Source organism: Silene latifolia, chromosome X, assembly GCF_048544455.1.
Source record: "Silene latifolia isolate original U9 population chromosome X, ASM4854445v1, whole genome shotgun sequence".
Lineage (NCBI taxonomy): Eukaryota > Viridiplantae > Streptophyta > Magnoliopsida > Caryophyllales > Caryophyllaceae > Silene > Silene latifolia.
The window spans coordinates 111326689-111345443 of record NC_133537.1 but is presented as its reverse complement, the minus strand read 5'-3'; positions in this window follow the sequence as shown (position 1 = coordinate 111345443).

The window sequence follows — 18755 nt, the reverse complement described above, 5'->3', positions numbered from 1 at the left end:
TGGAGAGGCCGAGGTGAGTCGAATCTCCGGATGTCCTACGGCTAAATTAATTTGGGATTCCCTTGTTCTTGCCTATGAAGGGACATCTCAAGTTAGAAAGCACCGTATTGACCTTCTCATGCAACAATATGAGACGTTTCACATGTCAAAGAACGAATCCATAAATAGTTTTTCATCTCGCTTTTCGTGTATTATCAATGAACTAAAAAGTCTAGGGGGAAATTTCGAGTCCGAGGACATCATTCGAAAAATTCTTCGTAGTTTTACCACTAAATGGCAACCTAAGGTGACCGCCATAGAGTAAGAAAAAGACTTGTCCACTCTATCTATTCATGAACTAATGGGATTACTAATGGCCAACGAGTTCAATCTCGATAAGCACTCTAGTGAATCCTCAAAGGGAAAGAGTCTTGCTCTAGCATCCTCTTCAATTGATGATGAGGATGAAGAGGAATATGAGTACACTTTGTTCTCAAGGAACTTAGTTGGAATGGTGAATGGCCATGGACATAAAAAGTTCAACAAAAATTACACGAAAAAACGCTTTCCCAAAAGAAGACCTACTTCCATTATAGGATGCTTTAAATGTGGTGACAAATCACATCAAATTAAAGAATGTCCTAAGTGGGATGAGATTAAGTCTAAGGATAAGCGAGATAAGGCTAAGAAGGATTACAAGAACAAGGTCATGTCCGCCATTTGGGGAATTTCCGACTCCAAGGAAGATGAAAACATCGAGGAGGAACTAGAGGCTAAAATGTGTCTTACAAGTCATCTCAAGGACAAAGTCTCAAAAACTTCTAAAATTGAACATCTTAGATATCTCATGGCTCACCCCGATGATTCCGACTCGGACTCCGACAATGAGGTAAAACATCTAAAAGCCAAGGTTAGATCTTACTCCAAAGAAAGTATGTAAGCTTCTCGACAAATTCTTTGAAAAGTGTTGTTCACAAAATGATAAGCTTGATGTCATGCAAGACAAAATTGAAGAAATTGCACAAGAAAACTTTAACCTAAAAAATGAACTAAAAGCAACAGACAGTGTCACTGTCACCTCTGAAGCATATGATGAAGTAAAAAGAGTCAATAAATTGAACAAACAATTGTCCAAAGAACTAGAGTGTCTTAGGTCGACCCCCAATGATGTCTCCGACCTTGAAAATGTCAACGCCACTCTAGTTATGCAAATGTCCATGATAACCAAGGAGCATGATGAACTTTTGAAAGAAAAATCTGTTTTCAAAGACGTCATTGATGACCTAGTTGATGAGGTAGAAGAACTTAAAGTAACAGTGTCTCAGACTGTCACCTCTGACAGTAACAATGATGTTTCGAATGAACTTGTCACTAAGTTATCCAAGGAGAATGAATGTCTTAAGGTTAACATAGATGCCTACAAGAGGGAGATTAGAATGCTTCACGAAAAATTTGTCAAAAGTTCAACATAATTCTCCCGAATGTAGTTCATCTAGTTCCAAAAATGTTCACCTAGAGAAATGCATCTCGAGTCTTAAGCTTAATGTTCAAGAAAAATCTGAACTTTCATGGAGCTTAAATCCGAGTATGTCATAATGAAAAAGAAGCTTGAAAACTCTAAAGAAAGAAACAAGTATCTCACTTTCAAAGTCGAGGAATTAAACAAGGAACTTGTTGAGGCTAAGAATGTTTCAAAAAAGTGGGAAGGTAGCCAAAATGTCTTAAACTTTCTCACTAATCAGTCCAAAAGATGTGATAAGGTTGCTGGTCTCGGTTTAAAGTGAAACAGTTAGTCTGACTGTCACATAAACAAACCGGATCCAACCAAAACCGATTTTAGAAGAAGGAAATATGTTGGTCTTCCCGAGTACATCACTTGCAACTATTGTGGTAAGACCGGCCATGTCTTTAATGCTTGCAAGAAAAGACATAATGATATTAACAAGAACATGAAAGTGGTAAAACAAATGTGGATTAGAAAAGATATATTGAGAAATGTGAAAGATAAGAAGGGACCCAAATTTATTTGGGTTTCTAAACTTAAAATCTAATCTCGTGTAGGGCTTGGTGAGAGGCTGTTAGGTTCATACACCTATTATTAGACTCTTCTAATAGTGAACAAATTAACATTTTAATTTCTAGTTTTTAGATCTAGTGCATGCATAACAAAAGGAAAGATTTATAAGAAAACAATGTCCCTTACATTGTAAATTTCGGATTTGTGGGCACAAGTAAGGTCTCCTACCTTCACTTATTCTTAAGCTATAATGAATATAAGGATGATCCTCCAAAAACTCCAAGTATAGAAGCCACTCCTTAATGTTACACCCAAGACTTACCCTTAAACTAGTATACTAATTAACTAGATTATTATACTAGTACCCTTAAAATGATTCTAATATTGTTACTATTACTACACTAGTAATCTTATTGTGATATTAGAATGGATGAACAAATGCTTGTGAATCTCAAAACCTTGTTTTAGAGAGATGGAGAGAATAAGAGTTTTTGCATGTAGAAAATATGAAAGAATGAGTTAAGAAAAATGAGAACAAAATGTTCTCATATAGAGAGCATGCAACCGGTGGGAAGAGGCCAAGGAAGGCATCTTGTGCCTTTTTCTTTTTGTCTTCACAATGCATTAGATGTGTAAGACATGTAAGTGTAGGTGTAAGGCTATAAAGCATATAGCTATAATTATTTATCATAAAATAAATCAACCTCACACCATCACTACTCCCTCCATTCGGTCCATACACATAAAATGGACCACCATTTATTTTGTCAATTTGTCATTTGTCACACAATATGTCACATGTAGTATTTTACATGTTATTAATTAATTTAATGCATATTTATCACATAAATATCATTTTACAAATTAATTAAATTACATATAACAAATTGACTAGTGATACTTGATCATATAAATAAAATGGACCATAAAATTATAATTCACAACATCTTGTAATTATAATTAACCATTCATTCTTATCTCTATTGTTATTCAAACAATAAGCAATTTTAGTAATAAAGCATTTTTATTACCGAAATAAATCTTATTTAATCCCATTACAAACCAATATTCTCTATCACAAGTAAATTGTTCAATTTTAAGGAGTTGATTACCTTGTATCGTCATACAATTAATCAATTTATCCATTAAGGGAATTGTCCTTTAGGTGTGACCTTAAGGGATCAACTAACCACCACCGTCACTCGACAGTAATGTCAAACTCTAGTCAGCCAATCATTACCCATTAATGACGATCAGTTAATTATATAATAAATCATCCCTCACGTATTCTTAATATGAGATTTAATTATGATATTAAATCATGTGATCGCACTATTGTTGAGGACACATTTTCCAACAATCTCCCACTTGTCTGAGACAGGTGTGCGTCACCAATTCTCTTGTCCTATTACAATCTCCCACTCAATGCAAGGTGTCTTGTAGGCCGTACTTACATTTGATCATATCTTGAGTGGTTTCCTCGATTTGGAGAGTAACTGTCTGACCTGAATTATCTACCATAGATACCTTCCGAGCGTGGCCACGCATTTCCAGTTAACTACTCCTTGAGTGGCCTTGAGATTTCAAACAACCCTGACAAGGGGTGGACAATTCCTATTGCACTATTCCCTTTGTTCAGCCACAGTTCATCATAACCCAAAATGTACCCAGTTTGACCTCATTTACGAAGTCGTAGAGTATAAATCAAAGCTAATCAGAAATTTGTGCCAACTTGGGCGAATAGTCTCTAGTCAAAAGAATTGACTCATAAGAATACTATATTAGCTCTTGCCACGACCAGGCTATATGAATTACTAGAACTCTATAAGCGGTCACTGCCCGAAAGAGTGTCCCATACAGTCTGCCTATGTGATCGACTAGTCAACCCATATGACTCTATTGCACTTGAACTTGCCATCAATCACATCACACTCTAGTCACTTCGAGACGTCACCTCATATAAGTAACTAGGGGCGAATACCATGTCAATCCAGTTCACTTTAATGGGGTTCAATTTGTCTCTACAACCCAATTGGATACGACAAGGTAACGGATGAGTTTAATGAAACTCAAACAATAAATGAAACTCAAACAATAAATGCGATTATCAAATATGAATAGTCAATACACTGTTACTACTTCATATCTTATAATCTTTAGTGTATTATATACACTAGTTAAAATGCAATAAAAGCTTGGCAAACAAATATACCCTATATCCATATATTCCAACTCTGTCAATTGCTATTTCCTTCTATTCAATGTTATTTCTAATAATTTGAATTTATCTCTAAGTATTTGTCTAGTCCTCTTACCAGACTTGGGCTCTTTAACTTGAAAGATGCTCCCACTGTTATCGCATAACTTGTGATAAAGTCATTTGTAAAGGGATTCACCCTTAATCCCTACGTTGACAATTCTATCACAATTTACTTAGATTCCTTTTGTAGTATTTGCAATGCGCGAAACTAAAACAACTTTTTAGTCTCTTACTACTTAGTCAACAAGTCATCCTGGGATTTCAACAAATCCCTTTAAGTTTGGAAACTAAAGTTTGTGTAACCCTTCAACACTTAATTTAGTTTATCATCCAAAGATATGAACAAGTCTTCAATTATTCTTTAAGGCTTTCACAAGACCATCTTATGAATTAACTTGTCATTGATTTATTATGCTCCTATCATATGGTTCATCACAGTACGTGCGTCTGTTGGCATACATGATCGTTCTAATGGCGGAAACATTAGAAATCGATTACATGTGATCAACAACTTAATAGGTTCAGTGAATGACTATGACTCCATCATAGTATTTCCACTTCTATCAACATGAATAGCCTATTTTAACCTTGTTGATGTACAACAGATATAAAAGATCTTATCCTCATAAGACTCTCAACTCTATGCCAATATTCTCTCTCATTGATTCAAAATCTAGAATACTTTGCATCCTTTTCCAAGTCTCCAGTCACTCTTTCATAGAAGAGAGCATTGGTACATTATTCTCAATAAGTAATATGTTTATCAACATATAAGACATGGAGAAACAATTCCAGCTCCCACTTAACTTCATGTATAATCACGATTCTTCAATCATGTGAATGAAACCAGTCACTATTATCACATGAAAAGTATAATCCTTTAATGCTTGCTTAAGACCATTCTAGGATCACTTAAGAAAGCTACGCATAAGATGTTAGGATTCTTAGATCTTTATCTAAGGTTTTGTGTTCCAAACACATCATTCTCTAAATTCCCATTTTAGAAAAGCGAATTTTTATTTATCACTCTTCATTAAAATGAAGTGCAGCAGATCCTAACATAATTAATCTTGATCAACATCTTTATGTCAATCTTATGCATTTGAGTACTCTAAAGCTCTATTTATCTTTAAAGAAACCCTTTCTTTAAGGTAAATCTACTCTTCAGTAACAATTTTTGGATTGTAATGCTTCGGCTCGTATGTAACAAGGTCATGATACTATCACTTTCACAAAGTAATATTTTTAAACAATAAGACATGTGCGATAAACTCCCACTAAACTATGCCCCAACTCTATAGTTTCATTACTTTCACAAAGTAACCCTATAAGACATGTTTGTAACGATCCAATCTACTCCCACTCTATCTCTCAGAAATACATCTATCTTCTTGAGAGATAGCTTTGGGAGTTATAAACATATATATGATGGAATATTAGGAGTCTATCTAGACTATGTTTTAGCTATCAAAAGGCCATCCCTAACATGGCGGTTTGATTCATGTATTATACGAGTCTTATCCATGTCATCTGTTTAATAGACTCTCTATTCTAGGTATCTCATGGTTGACCATCCGTTTAGAATAATGTGTCCGTATGGTATCGTAAATTTCATACTTAATTAGTTCAATAGCTCATCACAACTTTATAATTGATCTTACATAAGTAAGTTGTTACTTTTAGTAATAATGACATAAGGAGAATCAAATTCATAGCTTATGGACATATAATGATCCAATCATCATAATCGTCTATTTGATCAATTTAAGTTGTCTATCTAATGTTTCCCTACGCAAGTAGTATATGATGATAATTTTAGAACAAGCGATAATAAAACAAGTGATTTGGGTTGAAAACCAAACCACAAATATCCAAAGCACAACAATTGTTTAAAGGATACAAACCAATTTCCAAGTCACACAAGGAAATCAAAATAGTTCTAAATACTTCAAATACATCATAAAATTAAAGACAAAGTAAATTAAAGCTAAGCTTCCATAGATCCATCACCACGGTCGGCTATTCTAGCTTCCCTCATGATCCTTTAAGCTTGCTTCTCCTTGACTTTGTCCTTGCTAGAAGCCCCTATTTACAATAAAAAGGGTGATCATCACAACATGTATCATCATACCAAGGTTGAGATTGAAACACAAAAGATAGGGATAGTTATATACCTAATGGAATTACCTTTCCAGCTTTGATATTGCCAAGATATTTTGAACAGTTTCTCTTCCAATGCCCAACTCCACAACAATAGTGGCACTTGTCCACGGAGGAGGCACTGTACTTGGGCTTGGAGGAACTAGCTTCACAAGCTTTATCTTTCTTCCTGTTGGGAGTTCGCTTCTTTTCCTTTTTCCCACTTTTCTTGAAGGTTCCCTTGCTCTTATGATTGACATTGAGCACATCTTTGGTGCTGCTAACACTTAGCCCCATGTCCCTTTCGGCTTGCACACGCATTTTGTGCAACTCATCAAGGGAAACTTTCTTATCTTGCATATTAAAAATCACCCGGAATTGAACATATGCTTTGATTTTGTTGAGGGAATGAAGAATTCGATCAATTACGAGTTCATCGGGAATTTTCACCTTATGCATTTTCAAGGTCTCAACATGCTCCATCAACTTGAGCACATGATGGCTAACTTTTTGGCCCTCCTTAATCTTGAGATCAAAGAATGCGGAAGCCGCGTCATATTGTATGACCCTAGGAGCTCGTGAAAACATGTTCACTAGCTTCATGTAGATCTCATGAGCGATGCTAATCTTTATAGCACTTCTTTGGAGTTCGGCATCCATAGCAAAGATCAACACATTTTTGATCGCGGCCGACTCCCTTTGGTAGACCTCATAGGCTTGCCTAGCGGCGGCGGTGGACCTAGCATTAGGTTCGGTGGGAGATGCCTCGGTAAGGTAACAAAGCTTGTTGTCACCCTCCGCGGCTAAGCGAAGTTGCGCGTCCCAATCGGCGAAATTGGACCCATTATTTTCTAATTTACAACGATCCATGAAGGATCGGAGCCATGACACATTGGTGAGCGTGTTGGAGCTCGTGGTTGCGGATGTGATTGGAGTTGCCATTGCGATTGATAAAACGATTTTGACTACAAAATACGAAGTGAAGGAATTAATTAACATCTATCGTTTTGATAATACTCGTAAATATAACTACAAGTATTTAAGCATCTATGTAGTGACCTCCACCCAACTAACATAAATGATTCCGAGATCCAAATTCATATTAATACGGGTACGGTGAGCCGAGTCATCCCTTATTAATATAACTCGGTGGATTAACCTCTTAATCGATTCTACTTTTAGAACTCTCGTTTGATAAAAATTACTCTAATTTTCTTCTTTAGCCCGTAACACATGCGACTACGGTCACGAATACTTCCGTTGAGCTCAATCCAAATTTCGATGTAATAACATTTTATTACTCACTTACCCAACGTAACAAGGTTTGTATTACGGTGAAGCCGGCTTAACTCCCTTATGAAATTGAGATTCATGGTTTCTACTATTTGGTAAGGCTATTTCTCAATTATTATATGTGAGAGGTCTTGTCAATTTATTATCTATCACGTTTTAAGTGAACTAAAGCGGTGAACTATGATAATTTTAATTGACACAGTCGATGACTCGATATGATATTCATGTGTTGTTTTGGCGATTTGGCAATGCATGTAACATATTAAAAGAAATGCAAAGCAATAATAAAATTCCTAGTATGGCCTTCCTAAAAATAGAAAATCAAATAATCTATTACATATTCGGAAACCAACTCCTTTGGTCCCTTGAATCTTCAAGTGGCATGCCTCCCAAGAATACCGTCTTCGTCGGATCACCTTTCCGAATGGCACCGTCTTCAAGAAGCTCCATAATTACAAATAATAATAAAAATACAAAACTATTCCTATTATACATTTTTAAAATGGAAAAACTAATGAAATAAAAGTGATACAAGATCACATTAATTTACAACCGAATCAATATTCCCTTTCATTACAGGTAATATTGATTAAAACTAAGGCCATACTAAGATAAAATTACATAATTCAAAATTATAAAAATAAAAGACATTCAACAATTGAAGTATGCAGCATTATAATATGTATCTATCATGCAAATTATGTGTCAAATCGCCCTATTTAACTTATATCGTATATATAACCCACTTTTGTGGAAATGCGTGATCGTAACTTCTTAAAATCACAAATTAACACTTAAATAAAATCTAAGCTAAGTTAATTATTCTAACACTTCTTAGGACTCAAAAATTATTCATCACTCAGTTTTTGACAATAATTCAACTGGATTTAATTTTATGCTCATTTTTGACCTTAAAATCATAATATATATGAAATAAATCAATACTAAATCATAAAAATTTTAAAATTTTAATTTTAAGTTTTAAACATTCTAGAATAATTCCATGACACTCATAATATCAAAAATAATGGTTAAAATTTTCGAATTAATTTTGAGAAAATATAGTTGCATTTTATCGGTTTTATCTCATTAAACATCTAAAGTATCCAAAAATTAATCCAATCAGCTTTACAAACTTATATCTGATTATTGGGATATTTATGCAACCTAAAATAAGTTTCTCATGCCATGCAAATCGTTTTAGCTATTAATGCTAAAATAGTCACTTTTTATGCCATTTTTACTCTAAAAATTCATAAATCATGCTAAAAGAGATAATTTAATCTAGAAATTTACATATGCTCTTTAAATTATGCATGTGACAACATATTAAAATCTCATGGCCTAATTCGAAATTTAACTATTTTTAACCATTTTACCTCTTTTAATCCATTTTTATCTCATAAAAATCATAAATCATGCAATATTAATCCAATTATTACGAGAGTTTACACACAACTTTTAAAATATGCATGTGAGGTCATATAAAATTTTCAAGGTCATAAACTTAGTTTAACTATTTTTAGCATTTTAATTCCCATTTTAGTCATAAAAATATAATAAAATGACCAAAAATCCTTAAAATGAGCAATAAATTTCCATAAATCATAAAAATGATGTAACAATATTTTAGGACCAGAATATATAACATGCATGATTATTTCGTGGCTTATACTTATAAATCACAAATTTTTAGTTTTATATGTTAACTTTTTAACTCGGAAAAACAATAACCGATTATGCATGCAACATCCTTATGCTCTGATACCACTTGTTAGGTTCATACACCTATTATTAGACTCTTCTAATAGTGAAAAAATTAACATTTTAATTTCTAGTTCTTTAGATCTAGTGCATGCATAACAAAGGAAAGATTTATAAGAAAACAATGTCCCTTACATTGTAAATTTCGGATTTGTGGGCACAAGTAAGGTCTCCTACCTTCACTTGTTCTTGAGCTATAATGAATATAAGGATGATCCTCCAAATACTCCAAGTATAGAAGCCACTCCTTAGTGTTGCACCCAAGACTTACCCTTAAACTAGTATACTAATTAACTAGATTATTATACTAGTACCCTTCAAATGATTTTAATATTGTTACTATTACTACACTAGTAATCTTATTGTGATATTAGAATGTATGAACAAATGTTTGTGAATCTCAAAACCTTGTTTTAGATAGATGGAGAGAATAAGAGTTTTTGCATGTAGGAAAATATGAATGAATGAGTTAATAAAAATGAGAACAAAATGTTCTCATATAGAGAGCATGCAACCAGTGGGAAGAGGTCAAGGAAGGCATCTTGTGCCTTTTTCTTTTTGTCTTCACAATGTATTAGATGTGTAAGACATGTAAGTGTAGGTGTAAGGTTATAAAGCATATAGCTATAATTATTTATCATAAAATAAATCAACTTCACACCATCACTACTCCCTCCATTCGGTCTATACACATAAAATGGACCACCATTTTAATTTGTCAGTTTGTCATTTGTCACATAATATGTCACATGTAGTATTTTATATGTTATTAATTAATTTAATGCATATTTATCACATAAATATCATTTTACAAATTAATTAAATTACATATAACAAATTGACTAGTGATACTTGATTATATAAATAAAATGGGTCATAAAATTATAATTCACAACATCTTGTAATTATAATTAACCATTCATTCTTATCTTTATTGTTTCTCAAACAGTAAGCAATTTTAGTAATAAAGCATTTTTATTACCAAAATAAATCTTATTTAATTTCATTATAATAAGATACCAATATTCTCTATCACAAGTAAATTGTTCAATTTTAAGGAGTTGATTACCTTGTATCATCATACAATTAATCAATTTATCCATTAAGGGAATTGTCCTTTAGGTGTGACCTTAAGGGATCAACTGACCACAACTGTCACACGACAGTAATGTCAAACTCTAGTCAGCCAATCATTACCGATTAATGACGATCAGTTGATTATATAATAAATCATCCCTCACGTATTTTTAATATGAGATTTAATTATGATATTAAATCATGTGATCGCACTATTGTTGAGGACAAATTTTCCAACAGAGGCGGCCGCAATTGGTTCTTGGATAGTGGATGTTCTCGTCACATGACGGGATATTGAAGCCAATTCCTCTCACTAGATGCGTATGATTGTGGCAAGGTAACGTTTAGTGATGACAAGAAAGGTGAAATTTTTGGCATTGGGAAGGTCGGTAAGTCATCGTTACTTTGTGTCGACAATGTGCGGCTTGTCAAAGGTTTGAAACATAATCTCCTTAGCATTTCTCAACTTTGTGATAAAGGTAACATTGTGGAATTTAGTGCTAATTTGTGTCGAATAATTGATGCCACAACTCATGAAATAATTCTCGAAGGGAGACGTGTCAAAGATGTTTATTTAACCAGATTAAACACGTTATCCGGTCATACCAGGTCATGCATGAGTGTAATGAAAAATGATCCTTGGTTGTGGCACAAAAGGTTTGGACATGTTAGTGCTAAAACTCTTAACACTCTTAGAAGACTTGACTTGGTTGAAGGTTTTCCTAACATGAAATTTGATTTTGACAAAGTATGTGATGAATGTGCTAAATGTAAACATGTTAGAAGTTCCTTTAAACCAAAAAGAATCGTGAGTACTAGTCGTCCTCTACAACTTTTACATACGACTTATGTGGACCAATAAGAACTAGAAGTAGAGGTGTTAGTCGGTTTGTATGTGTCATTGTTGATGATTACTCTAGGTTTGTTTGAGCACTCTTCTTAAGTTCAAAGAATGAGGCATTTGATGAGTGTTTAATTTGGTTGAAAAAGATTCAAAATAAACTTGATTTCAAACATGTTTCCATAAGAACCGATCATGGAACCGAATTTGAGAACTCATCATTTGGTACTTATTGTAATGACAATGGTGTAGACCATAATTTCTTGGCTCCTAGAACTCCACAACAAAATGGAGTGGCTGAAAGAATGAATAGGACCCTTGAAAGTATGTCTAGAACCATGTTATTATGTAGTAAGTTGCCTAGAAACTTTTGGGCCAAAGCGGTTAACACCGCTTACTATATTCATAATCGTGTCATGATAAGAAGCATAATCAATAAAACACCTTATGAACAATTACGTGGAAGAAAGCCCAATATTTCATATTTTAGATGCTTTGGAAGCAAATGTTTTGTTCACAACAATAGTAAAGACAACTTGGGAAAATTCGATCCACGTAGTGATGAAGGGGTATTTATTGGCTATTCCGACCATAGGAAGGCCTATAAAGTTTACAATAAACGAACCATGTTAATTGAGGAAAATGTACATATCATATTTGATGAATCTACCATTCTTGGGCAGGTACAAAATGAGGATCAAGATGTTGAAGATGATGAAGATGAGTTTGAGATTGGTCTTGTGAGGAAAGACTGTATTCGCGGAAGAGGAGGGTCCAAACAATGCTGCCATGCAACAGGCAGACGGACTGTTGCCTGCCAATGTCAACAGCGATTCAGGGGGAACATTCAGTAACACTGATGCTACCTGTTTCTCCTCTCAAACAGTAATAGACTCAACCACTGTTGCATCCACCTCCAGAACAACAACAGTGGAAGACACTATCACCACAGGCGAGCATTCAGACCCCATTGAAGTCCCCAGTTCTGATCAGCTAACAACAGTCGCCGAGACTGTCACATCTGAGGGGGAACAAACCACCATTATTCCAAGAAGGTGGAAACATCAAAGCTCACACCCACTCTCAAATCTCTTAAGTGATTTAAGTTCTGGAATCAGGACTAGATCCTCCATCAACAACTTAGCCTACCTCAACGATTATTGTGCCTGTTGGACCTTTAGTCCTTATTAATTGTTTTGATAATTACAGTAATGATTTGTATGTGGACTTAATATTATAAACATATGCGCGTAATTGTGTGCTTAAGTCTTAATATAGAAAGGAACAATTACAATGACACAAGCTTGAAGTTTGGACCAAGGAGGTACAACTTCAAATACACTTGATCGATGTATTCAAGCAAGATCAAGATTAGAAATCAACCACGAGACTCAAGAAGAGAGACTTGTGAAGAGATGATTCGTTTACTGAAGATCTACTGAAGATTAGATAGTATAGGTCGTCATCCGGTAATGGTTTTACTTTGTTTGATTTAAAAGTTAGTGAAGTTATGACCTAATAGCCATAACTTCATTGCTAGATAAAAATGATGCGTTAATTTTTGGAAAATATATTTTTAGTGATTTCTAAAATAAGAAGGTATTTATTTTAATTGGAATTAATTAATAAGAATTTAAGTTGAATAAACTATTGGTTTGTAACACGATATTTATATCGTCATGCAACTTAGGGCTTTAACTAAATTCTATCTCGATTTGTTGTGGGCTATGGAAGCAATAGTGGACCGAAGGAGGCCTAGAGGCCGGCCGAACCCTAGGGAGGCCGAAACCCTAGGTGGCCGAAACCCTAGGAGGCCAAACTCCTTCTACTCTTGCCTCTTACTTGTTCATCAAGTCGTTTAGAGATTTATTATTCCGGAACATTCATATGCCCTAATTCCAGAACATTCCTAAACCCTAATTCTCTACTACTATAAATACTCTCATTCATTCATCATTTAAATGTGACGCACACATCTACACTTTTAAGAGAGAAAATTATTTTAAGCAAAATTCTTTGAGCTTTAATTCTTATTTTCCAATTTGATTATACAAAAATTACGCATCAATTTTGTCAATCACTCGAAGAAAAATCGTTATAGGATACTAAGTACACAAGATATTGTACTCACTCGCATAACATGAGATTAGTATTTATCGTTGTACTTTTCTTATTAACGTAAGAGCAACCTAGAGTATTTAGCGATACTCAATCTGAGTTATAATCATATAGTTGATTATACGAGTGGATTGATAATTTTTGTAATCCGGAGAAAGGTACTAAAAATTATTAATCGAGAATAGTGGACGTAGGTTTCGACTTGTGAAACTGAAACACTTCAAAATCCTGTATGTCTCTCTTTCTCTGTCTCTCTTTATTATTGTTATTTCGATTTTGCATTTATTATTAATAATTTAATTAGTTAATTTTAATCAATAAAATCAAATAATTATTTTATATCATATAGATCGAAAAAGCGGTCATCGTTTTTAATACTCAATTCACCCCCCCCCTCTTTCGTATTCGATCAATAGACTCCTCAATTGGTATCAGAGCCTCGTGCTCTTGATAAGCCTAACGGCTAGAGTCTGATCTTTTTTTTTGAGTCTATTTATCCTTTTCCGCTGCATTTATTTTTTTTCAAATGGATTCCAAACACCTTAAGTGTCCTATATTCAATGGGAAGAAATATGGTTTATGGAAAAATATGATGACCCACTTCATTAAAGGAAACGACTGGGAGTGTTGGTTGATTATCAAGAATGGTCCGAATAAGATCCTACTTGCAACCACTAATGGCACTACCATCGAAAAGAATGAAGAAGACTATATTGAGGCGGATTATAAAAAGGTTGAGAAGAATTCAAAAGCAATAAGCTTATTGGAAAACGGTATGATTGCTACCGAATTCGATCGTTTCTCAACCAGTTCATCTGCCAAGGAAATATGGGATGGTCTAGAATTAGCCTATGAGGGAACCACTGTTGTCAAAAAGCAACGTATGGCATTACTAATGTGAAAATACGAGCTGTTTGCCATGGAGCTAAATGAGATAGTTGATAGCATGTCCTCTCGCTTTTCTAGCATCATCAATGAGCTAAAAAATTTAGGAAGAACTGTTGACTCCGAGGAAATTGCTAGAAAAATACTCAGAAGTATGTCTCGCAGATGGAGACATAAAGCATCTGTCATAGAGGAATGTAAGGACCTAACTTCGTTATCCTATCAGGAGCTACTCGAAACCTTAATAGCTCACGAGATTACTCTGAATTAGGATGAGGAGGAAGCTGGCACAAGCAAAAAGATGGCCTTAGAAGCTGAGTCTAGCAAGATTGATGATTCTTCAGATATTGAAGATGAAACTGTATTGTTTGTTAAACGTCTTAGGAAAAAGCCTTTCTTTCAAATTCAAAATAAGACAAATAACAAATCAAAGCAAACTCCCAAGAAAACTGTTGAGTCAAAAGGGTCCTTCTCTAATCGTGGATGCTTCAAGTGTGGTGATAATGATCACATGATCAAAGATTGCCCTACATGGAAGAAAATTAAAGACAAAAATCAACGTGACAAAACAAAGAAGGAATTCAAGCAAGTTATGATGGCATACTGTTGGGGAGACTTGGACTCTGAAGATGGCGAATCCGAGGATGAAGAAGAAACTGCCAATCTTTGTCTAAGTAGCGTTAGTCTTGACCTATTCTCCGAAAGCGACAATGAAAGAAATGTTTCAAATGCTGAGATGTGTCTCGTTGGAAATTCAGATTCATATTTAGAGGATGAAGAGGTAAGTTATCTTGAACTTAAAAAGCAAGTTAAGAAACTTTCTAAGGATAATTTAATTAAGTTTTTTGAACAATCCCTTGATCGTTGTCATGAACAAAGTCTAGAGTTAAAAGACCTTAAGGAACAGATTTTAGATATTGCTGAGGAAAACCAACTTCTGAAAGCCAAAGAGCTCAAATCTAAAGTTATGGCTACTCCTATAACTTCAGACAAGACAAATGCTGAGAAAAACGCTCTTGAATCAAAAGTTAAGGCTAGTGATGCCATAACTTCAGAGCTTAAACTCAACATTAAGCATCTTCAAGCTAAAGTTACAACTAGTGATGCTATAACTTCTGATTTGAAGAAAGTCAATGAGATTTTAAAAGATGAACTTGGTGGCAAAGATAGTGTGGTTTCCGAACACAAGAGAGAAATTACTTTTCTCTCTAAGCAATTGGAAGAAACTAGTGATAGTATGTCCAAACTTAAGGAACAACATGAAAATGAGAAACGTGTCTTGAATGAACGGTTTGATAAATTTCGTGAAGACTTTGAGAAAGGTAACTCTTCCAAGGATTCAAGTGTAGATCATTCGAAATGTGAAAAAGAAATTGAGTCCTAGAAAGAATTACTCTTACATGCACGAAAAGTTCATGATAAATGGGAAGGAAGCACAAAGGTTTTAAACTTCCTTACTGAACAATCTGATAATAACATGAAGATGAGACTTGGTCATGAATGCTATAGCCGTAGAGACCATGATAAATGCAAATCAAATCCTTCCGATCACGATTTCAGAAAAAGAAAATATGTTAATCTTCCAGAATACATGATTTGCAATTACTGTGGCTCTACTGGACATATTCAAGTCAATTGTGTCAAACTTGCTTGGGATAAGAAAAAGAATGTCGAAACTGTTAAGACTTGTGATTTCATAGTTGAAGATGATGTCTCAACTATAGATGAATCTAACGACAACGAAGAACGCAATAATGAGTTTAGATGGACTTATAATATGGCTTTTGATTACTTATCTGTGAAGGAAAAGTAGATCTATATACTTAACATACTCATATATGTTTTAATTTAATTTGTCATAAAATTAACAAATGATCTTATGCATGCAAACAAATAAACAAAATAAGGAAGAAACATCCATTCTTACATTGGATTTTCGGTTCAAATGGGCACAAGAGAGATCACCTTTCTCTCTTGTTCTTGAGCTTTCCTTTTGGATGAACAAAGACTCAAGTGTAGGATCTCTCCCAAGGATTTATACCCAAAGCTCACTCTTAATAAAATTAATACTATGAATACTAGATAATATTAATTTTTTAGAAAAATGACCCAAAATAATTTTGTTTTAATCTCCCAAAACCGGTTAGGAGAGGAGAAGAGGAAGTGGAATATTTTTATCTCTCTAAAAATATTTTTGATGAGATGAATGAATAAAATTAACCACAATAACATTATTGTATATTTAGGTAAAAATAAGAGGAAAAACCAAGGTGGTTTTCCTCTCTAAAAAACCGGACAAGAGGAGGGGGAGGGGAACCAATGCATGCACTTATTTGTCTTCACAATGCACAATAGGGTTGCATGGCTAGATTAGTAGGTAATCATCATGCCTTCCACTAATACAATCAACATAATATTAGCTTAATCCCCTCTTAATTTCGGTACACTAGATAACATGGATTCCATATTATTTTTGTCAATTTGTCAATATGTTACATGTCACATGTCACATAAAATTGCTATGTATTTTAACATATTAAAAATCAACGTATTAATAAAAATACGTCATATACAAAAATCGACTTAGTAATTCATAATTACTTGTACCAAAATATTTTACCAATTTATAAATCACAACAACTTGTATTTATAATTATTCATTCGAATTCAATTGTTTCCTTAAACAATAATTTCATCCGAGTAATGATACAATTCGATTACTCAGATCGTATCTCATTTAATCAAATTCCAATGTGATACGTAAATTTTACTTCCAAAATCGTCCGTCAATTTTCAAGTAATTTAATTAACTCGTAACGTTATACGATTAATTAAATGATCAATTAAGAGTGTTTCCCTATAGGTATGACCTAGGGGATCAACGATCACCACCATCGCACGACGAGAATGTCAAACTCTAGTCGCCAATCATTACCGATATATGTTGATCGATTGACAGAAAAAATTACTTCCCAATTGTATTCTTTATAACGAGTTTTAAACATGTGATCATCATGATCAACAGTCGTGATCGCATTATTGTCGGAGGACACATATTCCAACAATCTCCCACTTGTCCTCGACAAGTGTGCGTCACCAATTCTCTTGTCCTATTAGTATCTCCCACTCAATGCAAGGTGTCTTTCAGGTCGTACTTGCAAGTGATCATATCAAGAGTGGTTTCCTCGATCTGGAGAATAACTGATTGACCGGATTTATCCACCATGGATACATTCCGAGCGTGGCCACGCATTTCCAATTCATTACTCCTCGAGTGGCCCCGAGATATTGTTATAACCACGACTAGGGATGGACAATTCCTATTGCACTCATTCTCTTCGACTAGCCACAGCCATCATAACCCAAAATATGCCCATTTGACTCCATTTACGAAGGTCGTAGTAACACAAATCAAAGTTAATCTGAAACTGTGCCATCTTAGGCGAATAGTCTTTAGTCAAAAGAATCGACTCATTTGAATACTATAGCACTCTCGCCACGACCAAGCTATATAAATTTGCCCGAACTCTATAAGCGGTCATTAGGCCCGACAAAAAGTTCCTAACGATCACGCTATGTGATCGACTCGTCATCTCACATGACTCTATGGCACTTGAACTTGCCATCAATCGCATCACACTCTAGTCACTTCGAGACGTCACCTCATGTAAGTAATTATGGGCAAATACTATGTTAATCCATGTTCACTTTAACGGGGTTTAATTGTCTCCACAACCCGTTTGGATATAACAATGTACAAGGTGAGTTAATAATAACTCAAACGACAAATGTCGACATCACACTCGGGTAGTCAATACCATATTACAACCTTGTGATGCAAATCGTTAGTGTATAAACACTTGTTGATTGCAATAGAAGTTTAACATGTCATGTGTCCATGTGTTCAAACTTCTTATAATCGCATTTTCCTTTATGTTCATGCTATCTTCTCATAGCATGGACCTTACCAAGTACACATCAAGGTTCCCGAACTTGGTTTTGGTTCTTTATCTTGAAAGAACTTCCTTATCGATTATCACACAATGCACTAGGTATATGTTTTGCAGAATCTTGCAACAATTTGACAAGATGATTAGCCTAGCACTTCTCACAAGTCCTAGCATTGTTAGGAAAGATTAGTTTTGAGTAAATTCTTATTCAACTAAGTATCTTTCCAAAACTTCTTATTTCTCTTTCTAGCTTGAAAGGTTTAGGATTCTCATAAATCCTTGCATGTGCTCGGATTTTCTATAATATGTGCAACCTCTTGACACACAATAGAGCATTCCGTCAAACACCGAAATCGCTCATCGGATTCTACTCGAGAATTCATGACGTTTCTATTATGGCTTACCAATGAATCATCATGCTCTTATGCATAT